Source organism: Trichoplusia ni, chromosome 17 (assembly GCF_003590095.1).
Source record: "Trichoplusia ni isolate ovarian cell line Hi5 chromosome 17, tn1, whole genome shotgun sequence".
NCBI classification, from domain to species: domain Eukaryota; kingdom Metazoa; phylum Arthropoda; class Insecta; order Lepidoptera; family Noctuidae; genus Trichoplusia; species Trichoplusia ni.
Window position 1 is genome coordinate 5,374,768 of NC_039494.1, and position 15,819 is coordinate 5,390,586.

The window sequence follows — 15,819 nt, forward strand, 5'->3', positions numbered from 1 at the left end:
AAATGGGTGCGTAAGTAATAGACGGTTTAGGGAAATTGCTTGTTGGACCTTGTGATGATACTGTAAAACGATTTGTTCGAAGCGTTATGGTGAATTCAATTGTTTTGAGCGGTGATGTTAAAGGTAAAAGATTTGAAGTAATGAATGTAAAATGTAAATAAGTAAGGATGATTATAGTAAGAGTACTGATAGTTTAAATTTATAGATAAAGATTCTTGAAGACAAAAACATACTTCTTTAAGGCTACAAGAAAATCAATAGTATCAAAACAATTTCGTCAAGCAAACAAAAAAAACACATGAGAAGACATTCCACAAGGTCCCAATACAAAATGAAGTCAAACCTGTAGATAAAAGCCCAATTTTTCGGCGACAACGAGCAACGAGGCGGATCATGACTGAATGCTTTATTTGGAAGCCAAGGGTTATTTGAAGGACGTCCCTTTCTTGGAGTTCCCTGGAGGGACCGCTCTGTCCGGAGTTTGTCACGTAGGACGCCGTTATGTCCCAATTTTTCGTCCTTGACAGTCGACATATCTCTTTAGAGAAATTTGAATGTACCAACTTGTGGATTTTTTGCTTGAGAGTTAAGATTAAGTGGATTTGTTTGGGAGTTTCTGGTTGTGTAGATGATTTTAGGTCAAGATGAGAATATAATTATGGCATTTTCCATATTCAAGGGTCCCCAGAAGTAAATACGGAATTTTGCACACTTGTCTTTATAATTCCACTTGTATCAAAAATTTTTTTTTTTGAGGTCATGCCAATTATAATGAAATCAAATGAATAAGCTGATTGAGGATACGAAATTAAATTTTCACATTCACATTCTTTCCATTAGCTAGATTAATTTGAATGAACTGCTCTTAATGAGTTTGAACCGCAGTTGCTCATGAGAATTGAGGTAATTAACTCACTATAAAACTGTATCACTTGAGTCTCTTTAGTATAAGAGGCATAAATTAAAATACAATTAATACATTAGTAAACAAATGATAAATCTTATCTTGTCATGTATGTGAAAAAATATTTAATTACAAAAACAGTTTCTAGAACTTTATCTTTTTAGGTGAATGTATTATATCATACAATAATTGTTGTCAGACTTTAAATTTTCCATGGAACTTTGTATCTCAACTTTGGAAAGATTTGAAAGTTCTGACAAGTCAACATTTATCAAATGTAGCTTATTAAATCGCGGTTCTTAGAAAATGATTTAAATATTCCACATTTGAATTTATAAATGCTTTAAAGCAAATGTAGAAAGAACAAAAAATGGCTGCCATCGCCAACGGCTACTAGTAAATAAATCGACCCTTTGTCCCATCCAAATATGCAATAAAAACTATCTTAGAATGTATGTTTTCTTTTCTGTTGAAAATAAATATTTTTGTTTTGCTACTGATTTCATAAGCTTCTGTTATGTAAGGATTGTGTAGGGACTACGAAATAAGCAAATAACCATATTCTCAAGGCTTTTGTTGTGTTTCATCAAAAGAAGCCAAAAACATTTAGGCAGTCAAGCTGACTATCTAATAGTAAGAGGCATTTCTTTCATTGTATTCGTTTATAAAGAGCGCTTAAACGTTTGGAATATTATAATTCAGTCGCCTCGCTTTTGCCTCTGTTTAAAAAAAAACTCTTACCAATAATGGCTTAGCCTCCAGCTTCGCCAAAGTAACGATTGACTCTATAGTTTATCCAGAAGCAATTTTTTGCTCTATTGTGTTGCAGCGACAGCCAACAGCTTGGCAGTTTCCGTCAGTTCAATTTTCCAAATCTAACATCCAAATGAAATACGATATAAATTACTTAACATTTTAACGTTGAAAGGCGAAATTTAAATTCAATGGCTATATTTCACCAGCTATTCGAATGACGTATCTCAGTGAATAAAGATGTCGAGGTTTGACCCCAAGTTCAGTTGGCTCTGATTGAAATCTTGATAGATAAAATGTTTAATGCTTGTTCTTCGTAATTTGTTAACTTACTAACATTTGCTATTGAGTTTAATGGTGGTGTTAAAGTGGCGCCGAGCCTTCGAGCTGGTGTTGAGGCGTAACGTAAGCGTAAATATGATACCTAACGTGTTGTCTGATTGCGTAAATGACTTGACTTGAAATGTTTGGACTGCACAAAACCAACACCATTTATAACAATTTTATGGATATTTTATGATAGTTTGCATGACATCAGCGTCTATTGGTTTTGTTAGTTTGTAAAGAATAATTTATATTATCTTGAAAATGTTTACTTATTTTGCTATTTTATAATTTTGATACGTTTAAGAGAAACTCTGTAATTCTATTTATTTAAGCGCCCACGCGAATATAATAACTAAAATACGTTTGATCTTATTCTAAATTTAACTGTTGATAACTTTGTCAATTAAATTTAACTACAGTTTCCAATATTTCATAATCGTGACTCTATTAATTTTAAGTGAACCAAGTTTTACTGCTTACTATAAAAGTTTCCTAACTAAAACCTAAGTTTATGTAACCTTTTTGACATTTAAACCGAACCGACGAGGCACGAACTGAAACCCGTTTGTTCCAATATTATTGGTAATATTTTGAAATCCAGTCAGTTCATAAATTATATCGTCACGTCATGCCCGAAAGGGTTAGGGACTTAAATAACTCGAACGAGACTTATCCACGTCTATTGTTTATTACAAGCGATGCCTAAGTTCAAACTGTGATGAAATATACACGATATTGATTATCTGTACATTTTCCAACAAAACTATTTGTCGGGTAAAGAAAAAACACTTTACATTATTTTGAAATAAAGGAATTTTAAGTTTAAAAATATACAAAGGGAAATAACGAAAAACCTCTGTTCGTTTTCTTATGTTATCTATTTTTGTGGTTTCAGTTGTTCCATTGATGTAATTTAAAACAGATTTCACTTCTTGAACATACTAATTAATTTTAAATACATTACGATTGCCTTGCACAGATAGCGGCCGTATAATACCGTATTATTTTCTTCATAAAGAAACCAAGGAATGACCTTAGGAAAAACAGTGTAAAATAACTAATACAATTTCAATTTCAACGTTGGCTCAAAGCATTATTTTAACTTTGTAACAAGCGTAAAATAAAATATACTCTTGCTTTGTCGGTGTAGTAGTGTAATGTGTCACTTAACTATTTGCAGGGTGTGTTGCTAACTCGACGTTTACACAATGTTGGGTAAGGGCTAAATAGCCATTTAAGAGTAGCAACAGTGACTAATAGTTTACTAACTATAAACTTCTCGACAGAGAGTGAAAATAATTCCTAAATTAAATTAACAACACAAAGGATAGACCCAAATGAATTATCTACATAATCTGACTATTCAAACAGAAAAATAATTAAAAATAAAAAAGTTATCAATAATCTCAATCTAAAAAACGCAACAATTGGAATAACACGAAACCCCACAGATATCTAAATGAAGATACAATAAACTAAAAAGATTTTTAAACCGAAAAACTATAAAAAAGTATTTATACACACAAAAAAACAATGCCCCTGCTATGTTTCTCATAGTTGTGCCATAAGGTTCAATCAATCAATGTCCTATAGAATAAAAAAAGGTAAGCTTACGACCCACGTAAAGTTAGGGGATCCAAAAAACTTTGACTTGTATATTTTTTTGGTTCAACCGCAGGAATTGTTTCTGATGTTCTAATGTGGGTTTGATTCTATTTTCGTTGGTTATTTATTTTGCTTTTCGTATTTTGAATACGCATTTTGTCAAAAGTCAACGAAATTATTTGTGTTTAAATCCAGTACCTACTTGCACTTCCCAATTTACATTTTTGAATATGAAATTAAATGTTATTTATAACCCAAAACAAAAATCACATAACATTAATTTTCATTTGTCATATTTTTACCCAACCGGTAATATACGATATTCCTTATTCTCCGAATAATGTAACTCAGTGAAGATAATTCAAGAAATTGAAAACTGAGTGACTTTAATTAGTGTAAATGATTTATACTTCCATATATCTCTCGAGATCTTAGGAGCGCCTCCATTAAATATAAAATATGCCACCGATTTAACATCGAAACAGTAGCGTATGATAAAAAATTCCTCACATTATTTATCATGCTGTAATCTCATACATTCCCTTGCACATTCATCAGACGCCGTCTCGGATGTAAATTTTGGCGAATTCCACATACGCCCAAGATTCTCCTTAAAAATTATGATTACCTTCCTCTTTGACAAACCCCATATTTCTCGCACTTAGCATCCCCTCCGCTGCACCCTGATCCTCGGAAGGAATGAATATTTATAAAGGACGGTGGACATTTTTATCGCTTTCCAACCCAACATTCATACCTGCAAGAATGAAGGGAGATGTCCAAAAAAGCGGTCGGTTTCATTAGAGGTATAAATTAGAATGCGCGTGTGGACTCCGCTCTCCCAAATTTGGGGCTCCGCAGACGAACGTATTTTTGTGTATTATACTTTCAAATTCTGAAATTTCTCGCAAACCGATGCGGTTTTCGGATCGACATCATTATACTGACAGTTTCTTGTTCGTATTGTCATCTCGACAATCGGAAAGTTAAACCAGACTAGTTGATTTGACTTTGATTTATTTTTTGGTAGTTATAAGAATCGGTTGCATTAAAATGATCGACGTTATAGATTTGTTCACCGCAGCCCGATTCATCGAGATGCAATAAAAGTACGAACCCACAGTGAAATAAAATCTCTGATTATAGTTATGTCATGTGTCTATCGATATTCTGAGCCAATGTGTGTTAAAAATTTTGGAACATGTGTAAGCTATTTAACTAAAATTTATCACTGGTTTGAAGGGAAACGTCACATTATCATCAGAAAAACTACTCGTTAAAATATACTCTTAACGGGAGTCCTTTATTTGCTGTTACGTCAACGTTGAACTAACTAATGCCATGTATGTGTGAAGTTAACGTTTTTCCTAAAAAAACTGTTATTAGTGGTTAAATATAAACACATTTAAAATTATGTCAAGTCCTATCAAGGCATAAAATATTTGGGATCCTGTCAGTACCCAATGAATTTCGTATCCATGAGTTTCTGAGTAACCCAAATATGTTACAATTCCTTTCAAAGCTCAAAAATCTGATCTTCAAATCCTTAGAAATCCCGTTAAATTTAAAAATATCTCGCTATTAACTATTCCCATTTTATATAGTGATGACATTTAAACACAGGTCGAGTCGGCTCTGAACGTGTAGCCCTATAATTTCGTTATCAGATCATCGCGGCGCCCAGTTTTTGTGCCCACTACACTATCTCACGGATCGTCATTGTTTTCGTTTAGGCTTGTGGCTCTATTTTTAGTTTTATTGTGAGGACGCTTATTATCAGTATTTTTGGTTAAATCATAGAACTTTGTAGCAAAATCTGAAGTCAATAATATTTTTGAACGCTAGAGAGAATCGATTTTTTACTTATCTATTATCGGCTCATGTAAGAATACCTCAATAAAACTTTGATTGCCGTCCTTATTTGTAGTTTGGCAGTAGTAGTAATTGGATCTTATATGTCTTTTAGGAAGCTTTCAAGTGTAATTTACTTTAAAACTCGCATTGGTATAGTGGGAGTAAACCTGCTCTTCTTCCAAACGAAACCGGTATATTAACTATAATGTAACAGAAAGTAGAAAAAAGACTACTAGGTGTAGGACCCGACACAATCATAATTTGGAATAATGAATTTCAACAACTTTATTAAACGGAATCAGCTTCCTGAGAAACTAATGAGGATAAGAATACACATTACGGCAATCATCGTTCATTCCGTTGGCCTAATAACAGCTTTTTGACGTACTGGTAAAAAATCTCGAGGGAACCACTATATCATCATCCGGGGCCTAATCACACAAGACCCTGTTCCTGTTTTATTGACATAGTGTAGGGTTGACACTTTATGGTGTAATTACTTCCGGACGAACAAGCCCTAATTGATGGTGTCTCGTATCTAGATGATGTATTGGTTTATCAGTCAACGTCAAAGGTTAAAGGGTTAGAGCTTGGTGTAATTAAATTTGAAGCTAATTGGAGGCTTTAGAAGTATGAAGATTAATAGTGATTATGGGGTATGTGTTGCGAAATTGTGGTTCCCGTTGTGTCGTAAGTCTGTCTTTCCTGAGTCATAGGGTAATAAAGGATAGCTTCACTTAAATATTCTAGAAAACCTTAATTTCTTATAATTAATCATCGTAAGGATTATTTGTAGTAATTTGAGATAGTTAATCAATCTTTGCGATGTTCTTTGGGTGGCGACAAATGCATTCAACTAAAACTTTTTTAAATCATCCTAATGGATATTAATAATTGCGTAAGCCAAAATATTGCAAAAAACCCGCTCAAAAATTAAACAGTGCTTAACGAACCTCAAACACGTAAAGCACGGGATGAAAAATCCAACCAACACAAAGGGCATTAATTTAAAAACGCCAACAATAATGCAATTTTTCACCGTGGCCCCAACAGAACATATTCTCGAACTAAAAGAGAAACGGTTAACGCTGCCTGGTTTAGTCTTTATGATGCACGCGGCTTAATTGGACGCATTTACGCCGATGGCTTTTAGCCGATAGCGTCACTTTCGACATTTCCTTTGATAAGGCACGTTCAGTTAAAAGGGTGCTAAAACAACACAACACCGCTTTACATATTTAATTAGGATGGTACGTGAAAATTTTAGTGAGATCGGAAATTTTGGTAGTTTTTGGTCCTAGACAAAATTGGTTAGTTATTAATTTGATTAAAAAGTATGACGTGTACATATCTTGTCAAGTAGTGTGGCTAATGATGAAAATTTAGGTTCCATACCCAAAAGATGACTACCACTGTCTTTCCGTATGTTTTCCTTATGTCAAGCGTGTGTGTGTGATCCACGAATACTTTTACCGAGTCTGGGGTGTCTTCATGCATGTGACTTGAATGACTGTGGAACCCACGCGGCACAAGGATTAAATTCACTAACTTGGGAGTCGCTATTAAAAAGATGACAGATATTTTTTTTTGGGTGATGAATAAATTCATGGGTCAAAATTTTTCCCCTGACCGATTTTCGAAAGCCTATTTGACTCGCTATGTTTAGAAAGCAATACTACAAACTACTTTAAGCTGTGCCCTACAGGGTCCATATTGATTCTACACTGTAAAATGTACCATCTGTATAATATATGGAATGCTAATAAAGAATTGAGTAGGTATTGAGTATTGAGTAGATCACATGCCTACACAACTAGTAACTAAAATTTACTTTTGTTTTACAGTGACTCTTAAAATGTGCACTCCATTCTGTGTTCCATTTACGAATCCGGGACAACTACTTTTTCTATAGCATCGTTACACCAAGCTTCTAGTGCGATATTATTTCCTTTTTCATTGGTATCTTGCCAAATATGATAGCGTTGTTGGGTTTTTACTGCTTGCAAGATATTGAATTCTTTAAAAATCTTGCTAGTTCCAGTTTACTCTCCTTAAGTGTCGTCTTAGTGTTCGCAAATAATTTGCTAAAATGTTTCTTAGTATTGTCTGGTTATAAGATTTTCTTGACCTAACTTTTTGTTTTGTAAGCCGGGTTTGTATCCCCCAGGATTTCTATTCTATGCGGTGCTTTGAACTTGTATTGATTTTAATTAGGTGTAAAGATCTTATACATTACAAACTACTAAAGGAATGTGAATATCTTTCATTTTGCATGAACACGATTTACGGAGGCGAATGAATTGCCTGCTTGGTAGAAACTTTATAGTCACTTGTTATTGACTTTTGATGATCAAGTATATGACATCTAAAATTACTTTTGAATTATTTCCCACATTACGTAAAGAGTCAACAATCCTAAGGTTACCAATGTTATGGGCTTTCAAATACCCAGTATCCATTGTAAAAAGATGTCCAATTTTTTTATGACGAAATTAACACTGTGATATCAAATTCAATTTTATGTAACGTACTCAGCTATAATTTTGTTGTATGCCCCTCTGTAACCATACACTTGTGTCAAGGGACTCATTTGGTCACCAAATTCAATATTTTCAAAACCCATCCCCATAAAGTTAGTTATTTCATTGTCTGTTTTATTAATGTCATATTTTATGTTCCTAAAATTTGCATTTCGGATTACCATGACCGATATTGCTTTTGAATAAAACAATTTTTGTTTTTAAACAACGAACGTCGGTGCGACCTGGATACGGTATCTAGGTGGTTGAGCAAAGTGATTTAATTAAAAGTTGTTTGGATACTTTCATGGAATATTAAATGTAATATCAGTTGTAAAACAAAATAAGAAGTGTTTTGATGAAATGAAATTGTTTAATGTCATTTTTAATATCATGTTATTGTTCGTCAGTTTTATTACTTCGGAATAAAAATAAATGAATATCAATATTGTTGCCAGGCCCGTCATTTCAATAATCGTTCTAATAGACAATATTGTTTTCCTTAAAGACTCGCATTTTTTTTTCCTCAACAAATTGTCTTAATTCGAAAAACTTGGAGTTAACAGACGGAAAAGGAAAACGAGCTATCATATTAGCCTGCTATTACCGACATTGGACACCCCGACCCGGGGCAATGACGAAACAAAATAAAAATGCGCTTAGACCAGTTTCTGAGTGTCTCAAATGCGATTTACATTTATTCATCTTTGTCCGTCCCCTTTTTTGTCTCTTTGCCAGCATTGTTAACTGAAACAATGGGTGTAGTATCCGGAATTTATCATTCTAACACCATCGACGGAAATGCTAGTTGATATGTGTTTATAATATGGAATCATGGTGACTATCATGGCCATTTTACTCTATAAATGTTTGTATAGATCGTAACAATGATGTAAGCGATTGTTTGGTGCATGGATCGCATAGTAATCGTGAAAGCTCTTGGCTAGGTGTGGTCTGCAAGATGGGAATCTACCTTGTTAGATTTTATCACAAGAATCTGTTATTATAAGAATATTATGAGATTGGAGATAGATCCATTTTGTATCATTCAACGATTTAAAACTGTATCGTGATTAAATTGGGTTTGAGGTGTTCGAAGTTGATTATCTACATTTTATGCAATATTTTCAATTCTTCCAACATCAGATACATTTATTTCTATAGTTAGAAAGTTTAGAACTGGAGTTTTTATCATGCGAAATATCATAAAAAATCAAATTTAACAAAAAAAATGTAGGTACATGTTCTGTAAGTTTAAGATGTTCCAAGAAAAATACATACTTTAAGCGATCAAATAATCCAATGGTCCCTCCGCTTCCCTTCAATGCAAATCACCTCACTTTATCTGAAACAAAACAAGGTACTATTAAGTAATGTCAACCTAAGCTTATAGCTTATCATCACTTCTAAATATAAGACTGGGCATTAAAACGAGACGGCATAATGAATGGCAATCTGGCGTCTCTCTTCCAAAACTGCAACATGTAGGTACTTTAAGGTGCCTTGGTGGTACCTTATGTTAATATTTCATCGCATCTGTGTTCCCCGAAAGCGTAGGCACTGTGCGTTGTTGCACTCCCACATTCTCAAGCACTTCGTATTAGAAAATAAGCCTATTGCAATCAGATACACTGACTATCTTACCTATCCATAGACTTTACTTCAAGTTACCAATGAGTAATTCTGAACTGTTCAACAACCATAATTCCTGCCACTGTCTTTAATTACGAACTATTACCAACAATTTTTTTTACATTGATATACAAATAATTTAGAATTTTTGGTACTAGTAATTTATACTGTAATCTTTACTAATCATTTGATACAAAACTAAAATTACTTATGTTATTTTAACTTATTTCAATTCTGGGGAAAACAATCTATCTTGTCATGTCTGTCTTACGTACCTACTTATGGAAAATTGCATTAATTTTGTTAAATGAAAGTTTTGTAGATAAGTAACACCAACATTTTTTTCAAAAATTATATTATGTTCTGTTTCAAAACAAGTTGACGTTTATGTGAAACTGATGCATTATTAAATAACAATAAAACGTAGGATATTATGTTCTATTCCCAATAAACAGGCGCACACATATTTTTATATTACAATTTGAGTGTAGGAATTCAATGAATACTACATTTATCAATAATAAATTTGATATTATTGAAGTTATTGTCACATAAAATGGTAAACTGGTTTAAAATACCGATTTCTTTGATGGATTTTAAATTGAAATAGATGTTCTTTTATTTTTGTTCCAGTTTGCACCTACGCGTTTATTTATAGGTTTGGTACATGAGGTTGTTACTTTCGAGTAAGAGTATAAAAAGATACTTGGATTTGAGTTTTGAAATACATTTCACTAAAATTGGTTTATATCATGTCATTGTCACTTTGATCGCTCTTACTTGCAGCTTATTTGTCTTATTTTCAATTATAATCGAATAAAAACATTAATTTCATTTTTTTTTGTCACATAAAGTATACATAACATCAATGTGTGTTTTGTCGTTACACCTATAAAAACTCTTTTTAATTGTATCTGTTTTATAGACACTAATTAAGAACAAACAACAATATTTCTACTTTATATGCCCGACTTTTTGCCACGGGATAAATAACTGGTCAGTTATTTTATAAAGCAACTAGCTGTTGCCCGCGACTTTGTCTGCGTGATTTTCAAGATGTGAACAACTATGAAGTATAATAATAACGATCATCGCAAAAATGTAATACAATATCTATACATATAATAAAATTGTAGAAAAGTGAAAACTGTACATTGAATATTTTTTAAAAAGAATAATTGGAGGGTGGTCTAGGAACGATTCCGATACCGAAAATATGATTTTTAGAATTTTTGTCTGTTTGTCTGTTTGTCTGTTTGTCTGTTTGTCTGTATGTATGTCCGGAAAGATCTCGGAAAGTACTGGATAGATTTGATTCATATTTTCAGAGAATATCAACAAGAGGTCCGGTCAACATACTTTTTACTTATTATCTCGCTTTTCGATACAGGGGGTGAGCAGGAGCCTTTTATATCTATACACAAATATCAAATTATCTCATAAACTACTGAATATATTTCGTTCAAATATTGCATGAACCTTATCGTACACATGATACAACAAATATACAAAAACCATAACGCTACTATGCAGGAGGCATGAGCAGTAAAGTTATAAATTTTTGGACTCACCCGTAACATCGTGTAATACAATTATGAGGTGTATTTTCATCCCATTGAGTAGTAGGCAGCACGGTCATCAATTTACTCAAAAAACATCACGCTATTTATCTTAAGACTTTTGGCAGAGCAATAACATATTTTTTCGAAAGTAAATCATTTTCACAAAATCAGTCATTTTATTCTCTTTCAAGTCTAATGTAGACCTAGCGCGACAATAATTAAAATAAAAGAAACATAAACTATTAATACTTTTATTATTATTCTTTTGATGCAAATGTTACTTCGTAATCGGTACATTCTTGAAACAAAGGAACTTAAATTATTTTTATTTTTATTGGTGTACTAAAATTACTCAAGTTCAAATGTGGAATGCCGTAATATGATTTTGTGTTTATTTACGATAGGTGTATGTACCTATGTTTTTAGCTCGGTAATGTTGGCGATGCTACTTCAAGATAAAAGAATTCGTAGTGACACTCAACCCAAAGTTGCATGTAGTTCACATTGATCTCATCTATAATTATGCATAACAATAAATTACTGAACGACACAGTTAATTATATTACCTTGGTTCATCTGTAACAACTAGCAACAAAAATATAAACTTTCAAACAAAAAAAAGCCTTTCAAACAATGAAATAATGTTTTATTAAATTTGCAACATTACATAGGCCAAAAGTATTTCGGATAGAAAAGCCCAGAAAACTTGCATAAAAACTTCATAATAGGTATGCAATGTGAAAGATCTATAAGACCCAAGCTATCAATGAATAAGAGTGTACGCTAGACGGTTTTTGACATTATGTATCTATTGATAGAACAATGCCTACTGATAACTGGGATTTTTCAATATTTTAACGATTTGATTGGTCTACATCCGCCATTACAGAGACCGCACACGTGGCGCTTCCAAAGATTCCTTTAACAATTTATTGTAATCTCTACTTATTTAAAATTTTCTTCTTTCGTAGCCTGGTAAAAACAGGGGAAGGAACGAGACTGAATGAGTTTCTGAGATCCCAAAGTTAAGCCGACGAGGATTAGAAACATATTTTTGGAAATTTCTCCAATAAGGCTGATAATAGCGTGTAGCTATCAGCACTTACATCCGTCACACAATGTCTGGAAAATTCATTGTGGCTGTCGGAATCGACAGCGTAACCTCATAACCAACGTCATGTAGTCTTTATTTAAGTTCCATTTATGCAGTAGGGATGACGGTATTTTACTTCAATGATCGTCAGGTAGGTTAACGAATAAAATACGTATTTTTTCTTTGTAAATTGGTACAGTAAATAGAACTCATGCGCATGAAGACACTTTTATGTTCATATTTTGCTTTGTCGTAACATCACAAATTGGACATATCCTATACTTTAGATTTTTGTCATTGTCAATTTAAAAAAAGGGGTGTCTGATATATTTTTTTTCACGCTATTTATTTATCAGCAATTTAAAGGCAAATTATGATCAAAACACCAGGGGGCCAAGATAACACGTTTACCAACTTTTTTATTTTGGAAATATTCCAAATGTTTGTGAGGAAGATCAGTTTTAATATTAAGAGGACAATCAAACATAACGTGTTTCAGGAAAGCGTTTATCTGGGCGCAATTTTGCAAAATCTTATATCTTATGACACTATGTAACATCCACAGTTACCGAGCCCGACTCTCACTTCACCAGCTCCGTCCACAAAAATAATTTGACATCTTATTTATATCGTCAGAAAACATCGTGTGTGAAAATAACAACTGTCTGGCTATCACTGTTCCTGAGAAACAGCCAGGTGACAGACAGACGAACGGACACCGGGGCCTCAGTAATATGGTACAATAATAATTTTATGATACCTCATAATCACTATCATAAGCCGTCTAACAATTTCAGGTGTAGGCCGGCCAAAGAACAGACGTGCTCGAAAATCATAACCCACCCAATTAGAAAATGGAAACCCTCGAAAGTAAAACATTTTTAGCAGAAGTGCTAAGACTGAGTTATACCTTCTGTTATTTTTTCATACTTGCATCCCCCCCCCCATTTTTAAACGGCTCGATTTGTCAAACATGTCTTAACGAAAACTCGCACATAATTTACGTTTAAATTAAAATTGTACAATTCGTTCGGAAGCTATGATGTCACAGACAGGCAGGCAGGCAGATATGTCAAAGTTATAAGCCCCTCTTTTTGGGATTAAATAAGAAAAAGTCATTAAAACAGCTGTGAAATATTTGACTCCAGGATAGTATCGTAAACGATGAAATGTGTTTGATTCAAACATTTGATAGTCTTTGGGCCGCTCAAGATTCATTACAATTTAGAAAAAAAAAGCAAGCTTAAAATGTAAAAAGAAGTGTTTCATTTTCAACTAGCTGTTGCCCGCGACTTTGTCTGCGTGATTTTCAAGATGTGAACAACTATGAAGTATAATAATAACGATCATCGCAAAAATGTAATACAATATTGAAAATGAAACACTTCTTTTTACATTTTAAGCTTGCTTTTTTTTTCTAAATTGTAATGAATCTTGAGCGGCCCAAAGACTATCAAATGTTTGAATCAAACACATTTCATCGTTTACGATACTATCCTGGAGTCAAATATTTCACAGCTGTTTTAATGACTTTTTCTTATTTAATCCCAAAAAGAGGGGCTTATAACTTTGACATATCTGCCTGCCTGCCTGTCTGTGACATCATAGCTTCCGAACGAATTGTACAATTTTAATTTAAACGTAAATTATGTGCGAGTTTTCGTTAAGACATGTTTGACAAATCGAGCCGTTTAAAAATGGGGGGGGGGATGCAAGTATGAAAAAATAACAGAAGGTATAACTCAGTCTTAGCACTTCTGCTAAAAATGTTTTACTTTCGAGGGTTTCCATTTTCTAATTGGGTGGGTTATGATTTTCGAGCACGTCTGTTCTTTGGCCGGCCTACACCTTAAATTGTTAGACGGCTTATGATAGTGATTATGAGGTATCATAAAATTATTATTGTACCATATTACTGAGGCCCCGGTGTCCGTTCGTCTGTCTGTCACCTGGCTGTTTCTCAGGAACAGTGATAGCCAGACAGTTGTTATTTTCACACACGATGTTTTCTGACGATATAAATAAGATGTCAAATTATTTTTGTGGACGGAGCTGGTGAAGTGAGAGTCGGGCTCGGTAACTGTGGATGTTACATAGTGTCATAAGATATAAGATTTTGCAAAATTGCGCCCAGATAAACGCTTTCCTGAAACACGTTATGTTTGATTGTCCTCTTAATATTAAAACTGATCTTCCTCACAAACATTTGGAATATTTCCAAAATAAAAAAGTTGGTAAACGTGTTATCTTGGCCCCCTGGTGTTTTGATCATAATTTGCCTTTAAATTGCTGATAAATAAATAGCGTGAAAAAAAATATATCAGACACCCCTTTTTTTAAATTGACAATGACAAAAATCTAAAGTATAGGATATGTCCAATTTGTGATGTTACGACAAAGCAAAATATGAACATAAAAGTGTCTTCATGCGCATGAGTTCTATTTACTGTACCAATTTACAAAGAAAAAATACGTATTTTATTCGTTAACCTACCTGACGATCATTGAAGTAAAATACCGTCATCCCTACTGCATAAATGGAACTTAAATAAAGACTACATGACGTTGGTTATGAGGTTACGCTGTCGATTCCGACAGCCACAATGAATTTTCCAGACATTGTGTGACGGATGTAAGTGCTGATAGCTACACGCTATTATCAGCCTTATTGGAGAAATTTCCAAAAATATGTTTCTAATCCTCGTCGGCTTAACTTTGGGATCTCAGAAACTCATTCAGTCTCGTTCCTTCCCCTGTTTTTACCAGGCTACGAAAGAAGAAAATTTTAAATAAGTAGAGATTACAATAAATTGTTAAAGGAATCTTTGGAAGCGCCACGTGTGCGGTCTCTGTAATGGCGGATGTAGACCAATCAAATCGTTAAAATATTGAAAAATCCCAGTTATCAGTAGGCATTGTTCTATCAATAGATACATAATGTCAAAAACCGTCTAGCGTACACTCTTATTCATTGATAGCTTGGGTCTTATAGATCTTTCACATTGCATACCTATTATGAAGTTTTTATGCAAGTTTTCTGGGCTTTTCTATCCGAAATACTTTTGGCCTATGTAATGTTGCAAATTTAATAAAACATTATTTCATTGTTTGAAAGGCTTTTTTTTGTTTGAAAGTTTATATTTTTGTTGCTAGTTGTTACAGATGAACCAAGGTAATATAATTAACTGTGTCGTTCAGTAATTTATTGTTATGCATAATTATAGATGAGATCAATGTGAACTACATGCAACTTTGGGTTGAGTGTCACTACGAATTCTTTTATCTTGAAGTAGCATCGCCAACATTACCGAGCTAAAAACATAGGTACATACACCTATCGTAAATAAACACAAAATCATATTACGGCATTCCACATTTGAACTTGAGTAATTTTAGTACACCAATAAAAATAAAAATAATTTAAGTTCCTTTGTTTCAAGAATGTACCGATTACGAAGTAACATTTGCATCAAAAGAATAATAATAAAAGTATTAATAGTTTATGTTTCTTTTATTTTAATTATTGTCGCGCTAGGTCTACATTAGACTTGAAAGAGAATAAAATGACTG

At 33.3% G+C, this 15,819-nt stretch overlaps 1 protein-coding gene across 2 annotated transcripts in view; it reads right to left on the minus strand.

The window, feature by feature from the left end:
- Positions 1–15,819, minus strand: part of LOC113502594 (netrin receptor UNC5B-like) — a 128,374-nt gene that overhangs the window by 79,386 nt on the left and 33,169 nt on the right. The window contains exon 2 of one of the 2 annotated variants that reach the window (XM_026884215.1): positions 9,244–9,307. The gene's annotated coding sequence lies outside the window, so the exon portion shown is untranslated. Of the gene's footprint in view, positions 1–9,243; positions 9,634–15,819 lie in introns of those variants that run through there. The other variant, XM_026884216.1, reaches the window with a different exon arrangement.